Source organism: Aedes aegypti, unplaced genomic scaffold, assembly GCF_002204515.2.
Source record: "Aedes aegypti strain LVP_AGWG unplaced genomic scaffold, AaegL5.0 Primary Assembly AGWG_AaegL5_hic_scaff_1102_PBJ_arrow, whole genome shotgun sequence".
In the NCBI taxonomy this organism is placed as follows: Eukaryota; Metazoa; Arthropoda; class Insecta; order Diptera; family Culicidae; genus Aedes; species Aedes aegypti.
Genome location: NW_018734520.1, coordinates 1 through 6,887, shown reverse-complemented (window position 1 = coordinate 6,887; position 6,887 = coordinate 1). Strand labels below are relative to the sequence as shown.

Below are 6,887 nucleotides of genomic sequence, written 5' to 3'. Positions count from 1 at the left end.
TACAGCCAGAAACCCACTGATAGTGTTCAGAATTCCACTGTAACTTAATGCTAATAAAACCCACGATTCCATTAGGCATCTTCAGAATCTTGATAAGAAACTTTAGATACCGATATTCTGCTAGGCCCCTGTTGATAATGCTTGATATTCTTAGAGAAATCACTAGCATCTCTCACTAGAAATCTCCAACAAAAAAAAAACCGTTTTGGTCAGCAGTATGCTTCAACTTGAGTACCACTTGCTGAGAGGTTTCAATTTTGATAAACCACTGCAGAAATCGTCGCAATTCCCTATGCTTCTTAACGGTTAGTGAAAAACCGCATCACAAAAGTAGTAATTTGGAGTAACAGGGACATATTATTTGGAAGCTTGCTGGTGATATTATCGTAGCCGCGTACATTGATCCCCACAGTTGGATATTGCCAAGTAAGGTCTAGAAATGTACCAAATCTTTTTTTTACAAGGAATTTTCTTTCTTATTCCACACTAAATAAATCGCCGTCAACCATTTCATAAAAGGAAAAAAGTATCCTTTCATCTTGCTATATTGTCTTTCAGCTCTTTTCACTCGTTCACAATCATTTTTAAATGGTCTACATCAAAAGCGTACTCAGAACAAACTCAAACAACCTGATAGATATAATACACTCGGCTGCGTGTGCTCGCATTTCCTGATGCGAGCTCAAATTAATATGCCATCAAAATTTAATCTGTCTTGTCTCTTGCATATATATATATATGCATTGTGAAATTTCAGACCGCGAAAGGACGCACATTTTCTTCTCCTATTGTCTTTTGTCTTGTTTCTCTCGTTGACTCTGTGTTGCACAAAAACCTATCTATTCATAACATAATCGCTTAGCTTAAAACACGAAGGACGTACACGTACAAAGAATAATAAGAGCTACGAACGGAACTCTTAAACCTATCAGAGGAAAAAAAAGCAATCCTATTCACCTTATGCTATTACAGTTGCATTCTATTTCCTGGTTTTCTATCTTGTATTCTCGCATCCGCTCGCTCAATTCCCAACAAAAGGTAAAATATTTACAACATATTATTCTTTAAGCTTTCCTCGCTGATTATCTTGCAAATCCTCAAGCTTTGGGACACTGCACTCTTTATTTCTATACATGTTTCTTATGGTAGAGCAATTTGGAACCAGTGCAACAGGAAGCAAAAAATCTTTCAAATCCCCCTCCCTTATACTTATCTATCTGCACTAAGAGGTGAAATAAAAGCTTCCAGTCTGGGTTCCACAGAAAAAATCGAGGATATTTTTCGTGATTGTGTGATGTTGGCACAATATTTTTATATATATTTCTCTCTATTCCTGCTTTTCCTGATATTTTTTTCTCTAGTGTACCAAATTCGACGAACGACCAGAAAAATAACAGTAAAATTAAATCACAACATACACAAAAGACGAAACCGGAACGACAACATGGTACCCTTAATGAGCCCTTCCAACAACGAGTCAGGCTCCACCCACCTTGGTACTGGTTTTGCTGTTTTCCAGGATCAGAACCGTCGAAGAGCTGCCATCGACATCGGGGGATTTTTGTTTTTGCGGGTTGGTTGGACGGACATTGGTGCCACCAGGATTTCCGACGCCGACGATGGCGACGAAGATGCTTTCGAGTCCGTTTCGGATGACTCCTCACCGACTTCCTGTGTTGACAAAGTGGATGGGGGGAAAACACGGCAAGAAATGGAAGACCGACGGTTAATAATAGCCAACTCTCTGCAGGGAGCACGGAATTGTTACGACTTTAATGAGGGATAGTTGTTTCATTTTTTTGCAACGTGCAACCCTCAATAAAGCAGCCAATAATTCCACCTCCGATTGCGGCGTGTTTAATGAGATGTTGTCTTAAGGAGGAAGAAAAATGAAGTAAAAAGTGCTTGGATTTGAATTTTACTCAGTGCTTGGGTGAAATGCATACGTTTATGTTCGTACAGCTTGCCAGTTTCATTTGCGCCAATTGGGAGGCTGGAGTCAGCGACTGTGTGCTGCCGAAGGGGGATGTCATCATCGTTGAGACGGCACGCTTCAACTTCGACGGTGTTTTGTTGAAGGAGAAAGCTCGACCAACCTGTGGATGAAGAGAATGGGTGATATGAGACTTCCTAAGACTAGACATTTCATTAGGATTATTTTTAGTTTGAGCATTTTTTCAGCAACTACTCAATGGTTTGTCCATGAATTTACGAACATTCCAAATCCCTAAAGAGATTCATTCCGGAAAATTTCCTCGATTATTTGAAAACAATTTCCTCCAAAATACGCTTGAAATTTGCTAGATATTACTCTAAGAGATTTTACGTTGATTAAATAACCCTCCCAAGAATTCTCTCAGGTATTTCTCAAGAGGTTCGTTGAAAATTGTCGAAATTTATGTAAGAGTTTTCTGAAGGTTTTTGCCAAGAATTCGTCCAGATATTCCCCAAAGGGGCTATCCATAAACCACGTGTTTATTTTTTTCGGATTTCCAGACCCACGCCACTTCACCTCGTGGTCCTCTGTCCATACAAGAAAAAAAAAATCCAAGTTATCGACCAGAACACAACACCTGATTAATCGATGACTACAAAGGAACAATTGATTACATTTTTCAAAGATTCCTTAAAAAATGTCTCAAATGTTCGCTCAGTTTTTTCTTCAAAAATGTCTCTAGACATGAATTGTTGAGGAATTATCTTAAAAATTCTACCGGAAATTCTTCAAAAGATTCTGCCAGGAATCATTCAAGGAATTCGTTTAATGTTTGATGTTTGAGTAATAAATTTCTCTAGAATTACGGTGTGACTGACTGAAATTTCTACAACGACTAACAATATTATTATCAGAATTACTCACAGATTCTCAAGAAGGATGAATCAATTGATTTATTGAGAGATTCATTATAAAATTCTCTAGCATACACCTTCAGAAATTTTCTTCCAGATAGTTTCAGAAATCCTGTCATTGATTCCCGTGGTTTTAAACTACGCATCCAATCCGTGACTACGTCATTATAAATGAAGCAGTGATGATCCGCGTTGAAGTATGGCTGGAAACTCATGAAATATGGTCAGCTTGCTTCTTGGCAAGGTATTAATTGAATGAAGGATTCTTGAAATAAATAATGAAACTTTTAACAAATCGAGACCAGAAAGAGACTTAACAGCCACCAGAAACAAATAAATCAAGAATGAAAAAGCTAAATAGAAACCAAACAGGAACTAAAAAACAATTTACATCTTGTTTGTCGAGTTTTTTCTTTTTTTTTTTTGTATGGTATTCAGTTGGAGCTGCCTGACAGCTTAACTTGTCAAGGCTGAACCCTCGGTCTGGCTTTTGCCAAGTTTCCCCTCTACCAGGACCAATACTCAGACGGACTAGGCTATGGTGCCCACATGAACGAACACTGTTTTTTTTATTAGTTTTGTAACGTGATAGTATTTGAAAAATATCCATATTCCCTAGCTTCTGAGAAATGGAAGCATTGTGAAAATCAGCAGCTCCATCAGAATTTGTTTGAAATAGTAGTGTAGACAGTACTAATTACTAATACTGTCTAGCCAAAATGGTTTTGAATAATTTGTCATTTAAGTGCTATTCTGATTACTCCTGCCTTTTACGTAAGATTAGAGGCTTATATGTCAATTGACGTCAAGTCGTCAAAATTAGGCTGTTTAGTAGTAGTTCTAGTTAATTTCAGATCTTTACGTTCATATATCCTTGAAGAAAAAAGTCACTTTCCTTGTATGTTCAACAATTTCTCGAAACTAGCAAGTGTACCCTAATGATCGATCTCAGCGTCTTACTTTCCATAGTCATTTATAGTGAATATTTAAGAGTAAAGTTACCTTCGGCTTCTATTACAGTCTCCTACAAGATTCACTTTTCGGTGGCAAATGCAATGCTTCACAACGCCTACTTTCTACTTGTAAATTTTGCGAAAATGAAGCTGAAATCAGATTTTTTATACCGTTGTTACAAAAGAGGTATTTCTTATTATGACAATGTAAAAACCATATTAAAATAAGATTGTCGCCACTTATTTCTACTCAGTGAATCTACTAGTCATTTTCCTAAGAGTTTCTATGTATTCCCTACGTCGTATATGATAACGATGTATCTAGCTAGCTAATAGTAAGAGTGGCTACGGATCATTCAGGTTAGCAAAAGGTAAACTAATCGTCACCAATAGTGTTAATGTCCACTTTGAATAGATTAATTATTGCAGAATGTCCGTTGGATCACATCCGAGATATTAGTGCGTCTATGTCATATGAATAATGACGCGGCTTTAAAGCAAAAAATGCCAAAATGTGATACCACCACTACAGGTTACGCCTTTGGTTTCCATCATATGGGCTAATGGATTATGCCCTCCCATCGCGGCAAGGTCGCATAACCAAGGGGAGGGAATTTACATCTTGTTTGTCGAGTTAGGGTAATATGTTCTGGTAATTCAAGGATTCCAGGTATTGTCCTTGTGACTGGCAACAGTTTCTGAAATTGGATGTATTCTACCTAATAGTTGGTTAAAAGACTCGGAGTTTGTGTGTCCTGAGACTACACTTGAATCCAGGACAAAAATCATGAGTACTAACTCAACAAGGACTTCTAAACAATGAAAATTCAACAACTCGTGGGAATGCTAATTATAGAGTCTTGTCCGGGATTTCTCGGGACAAAAATCCCGGAGTTTCCCGGGACCTAGAAAATTCCGGATCCTGGGATATTTATCGAATAACCCGGGTATTTTTTCGAAATTCCAAAACAAGCATCATAATCCTCGTGCAAGTCGTAGACATTCTCAGGTGGTACAATATGAGATCATTATATAAGAGCTGCTTAGGGGGAAGTCCTATATGCCCGGACAGTTTGAGTTTTCCATAAACGAATACTGATATTAAGATTTTAGGATTCTCCAGGATTATATCAAAACACATTTTTGCAGTGTATAAAAATTATGACGTTTTCATGTCCAAACGGTAAACAAACAGTAGCTGTTGAAAGTTTCACTCTGATACAATCTACCAAAAAAAATGTGAAACGATAAAATTTCATACAAGTGTAGCCACAATGTTTCTTATAATGTAAGCTGAATTGACTCCGTACGTTGACTCCAGTAAGTTTTGCATCAATCACTATGCAAAAATCATTGGAAAATGTCAAATTTCAAAAGAAAAGCAACCTTTTTTGTAAACCATTGCAAGTCCTCTATGGTCCGGACACCTCTTGTCCTCTATGACCGGACAGTGAAAATGTTAACCTAACCACTGGGATCTAATTCATAATTCGCGTTTTTCATAATGTAGGGTACAAACAACAAACAGCAACAAAAATAAAGCATGAACAACAAATTTTCAGTCTATTGGAGACCTTGTAAAGTGCTGTCAATATGATGCTTTTTAAGGCAAATGAGCGCACAAGAAGCAGGCACAAGATATGATGTACAGCATCTCTCCATAACTCGATTATCAAGGGACCATAAATTTGGGAGATATCGTGTTACAGAATAAATACTAAACCAGTGCAATATGGCGATTCAAGGGACCATGGAGGTAGCCATGAAACACCAAATTTACTATGGTTCTCTTACAGATATTGAGATACGAAGGTCGAGTAAGGGAGAGTTGACTGTACCTAAGAGCACACTTCAACCTTCGAGTTGACAAAGAAATTGTGAAGAACTATAAACGCGTTGAATTCCCGAAGACATTTTCATCTGAATACGAGCAACCGCTAATGCAACATGGACGGCGACATATGGCGAATCGATCTATGGCGCTGATCAAGAAGAAGTTTATGGAACTGACCTATGATCTCGCAAATCTGCTTCATACGCTGTACATCATGCAAATATTGAACCCACTAGGCATGTGCTGACATACGAAGCACCCCTTGGCCTTTATGTGGGGTTGGTGTAAACTTTAATGGTGAAAATCATAGTGTCCGGCCATAGAGGACACATTTCAGTGCACACCATTTTTGGTACATAATGTAATCCACCAAGAAAATGAGTTGTAAAGGTTTATTTTTGTTCTCATGTGAGTTATTACTTAAAATAATGTGATTTTTTTTATACCGTACAAAAAATAACGGTAAAACTAATGAAGATTTTGAAATATTACGAAAAAACAAAAAGTGTCCGGGCATAGAGGACTTCCTCCTACTTCTCCTTCATTACCCCAATACAGCCATTTGGAAATTCACTTTAGTTCTATGACAAGATTTACGAATTCTTCAGCAATCTAGAACTGCTTTGACCGGTTGTGCTTTTTTTCCCAGAATGTAGTTCCCCCGAACGCCAGTTTCCCGAATATCCCTTTTCTCCGAATAACCAATTTCCCCTAAGAGTTTTTGACACTCATAATTGTTTTAACTTTATGCATTTTAGGATGGTGAATAAACCGGTCATCTAATATGTAGCGTTCTCAATTTGATTGACGGTTCTTTCAGTAATTACCGTACTCGTGTTTAACTGAGATTGACTAATTTCTCTTCTTAATTTACTACCCTGCTATTTAAGACCACTAAATATAATTCTTGCACCTTTTTGAAATGCATAACTTTTCGGAGAAACATGTCATTCAGGGAAATAGCATTCCGGGAAAAGTAGCACAATCGCTTTGAGCATCATGGAGAGTTCGATTTCATGAAATTTCCACAACGCGGATAGAGCATCTTTTTGAGGTGCGTTACGGGTCACGGGGTAATAATTATATGTTTCGGTGGGAAGAGTATAAGAGAGTAACAAGTCACTAAGATCCACCTATTCGTCCTAGTTGATGAAGTTTCATTTTATTTGACAAATTATTTTCGAACTCAAATGCTTATCTTTCGATATCTTGGAAGTAAACGATACAGAACCAGTCGAGAAGCAGACCTA

General features: G+C 37.6%; 1 long non-coding RNA gene across 1 annotated transcript; it reads right to left on the bottom strand.

The window, feature by feature from the left end:
- Positions 1-508: 508 nt before the first annotated feature.
- Positions 509-2,135, bottom strand: LOC110680245. Its single transcript, XR_002502802.1, has 2 exons — positions 1,947-2,135; positions 509-1,671 (listed from the first exon to the last, which is right to left on the bottom strand). It is a non-coding gene; the product is annotated as an uncharacterized LOC110680245 (long non-coding RNA).
- Between the last annotated feature and the right edge of the window lie 4,752 nt (positions 2,136-6,887).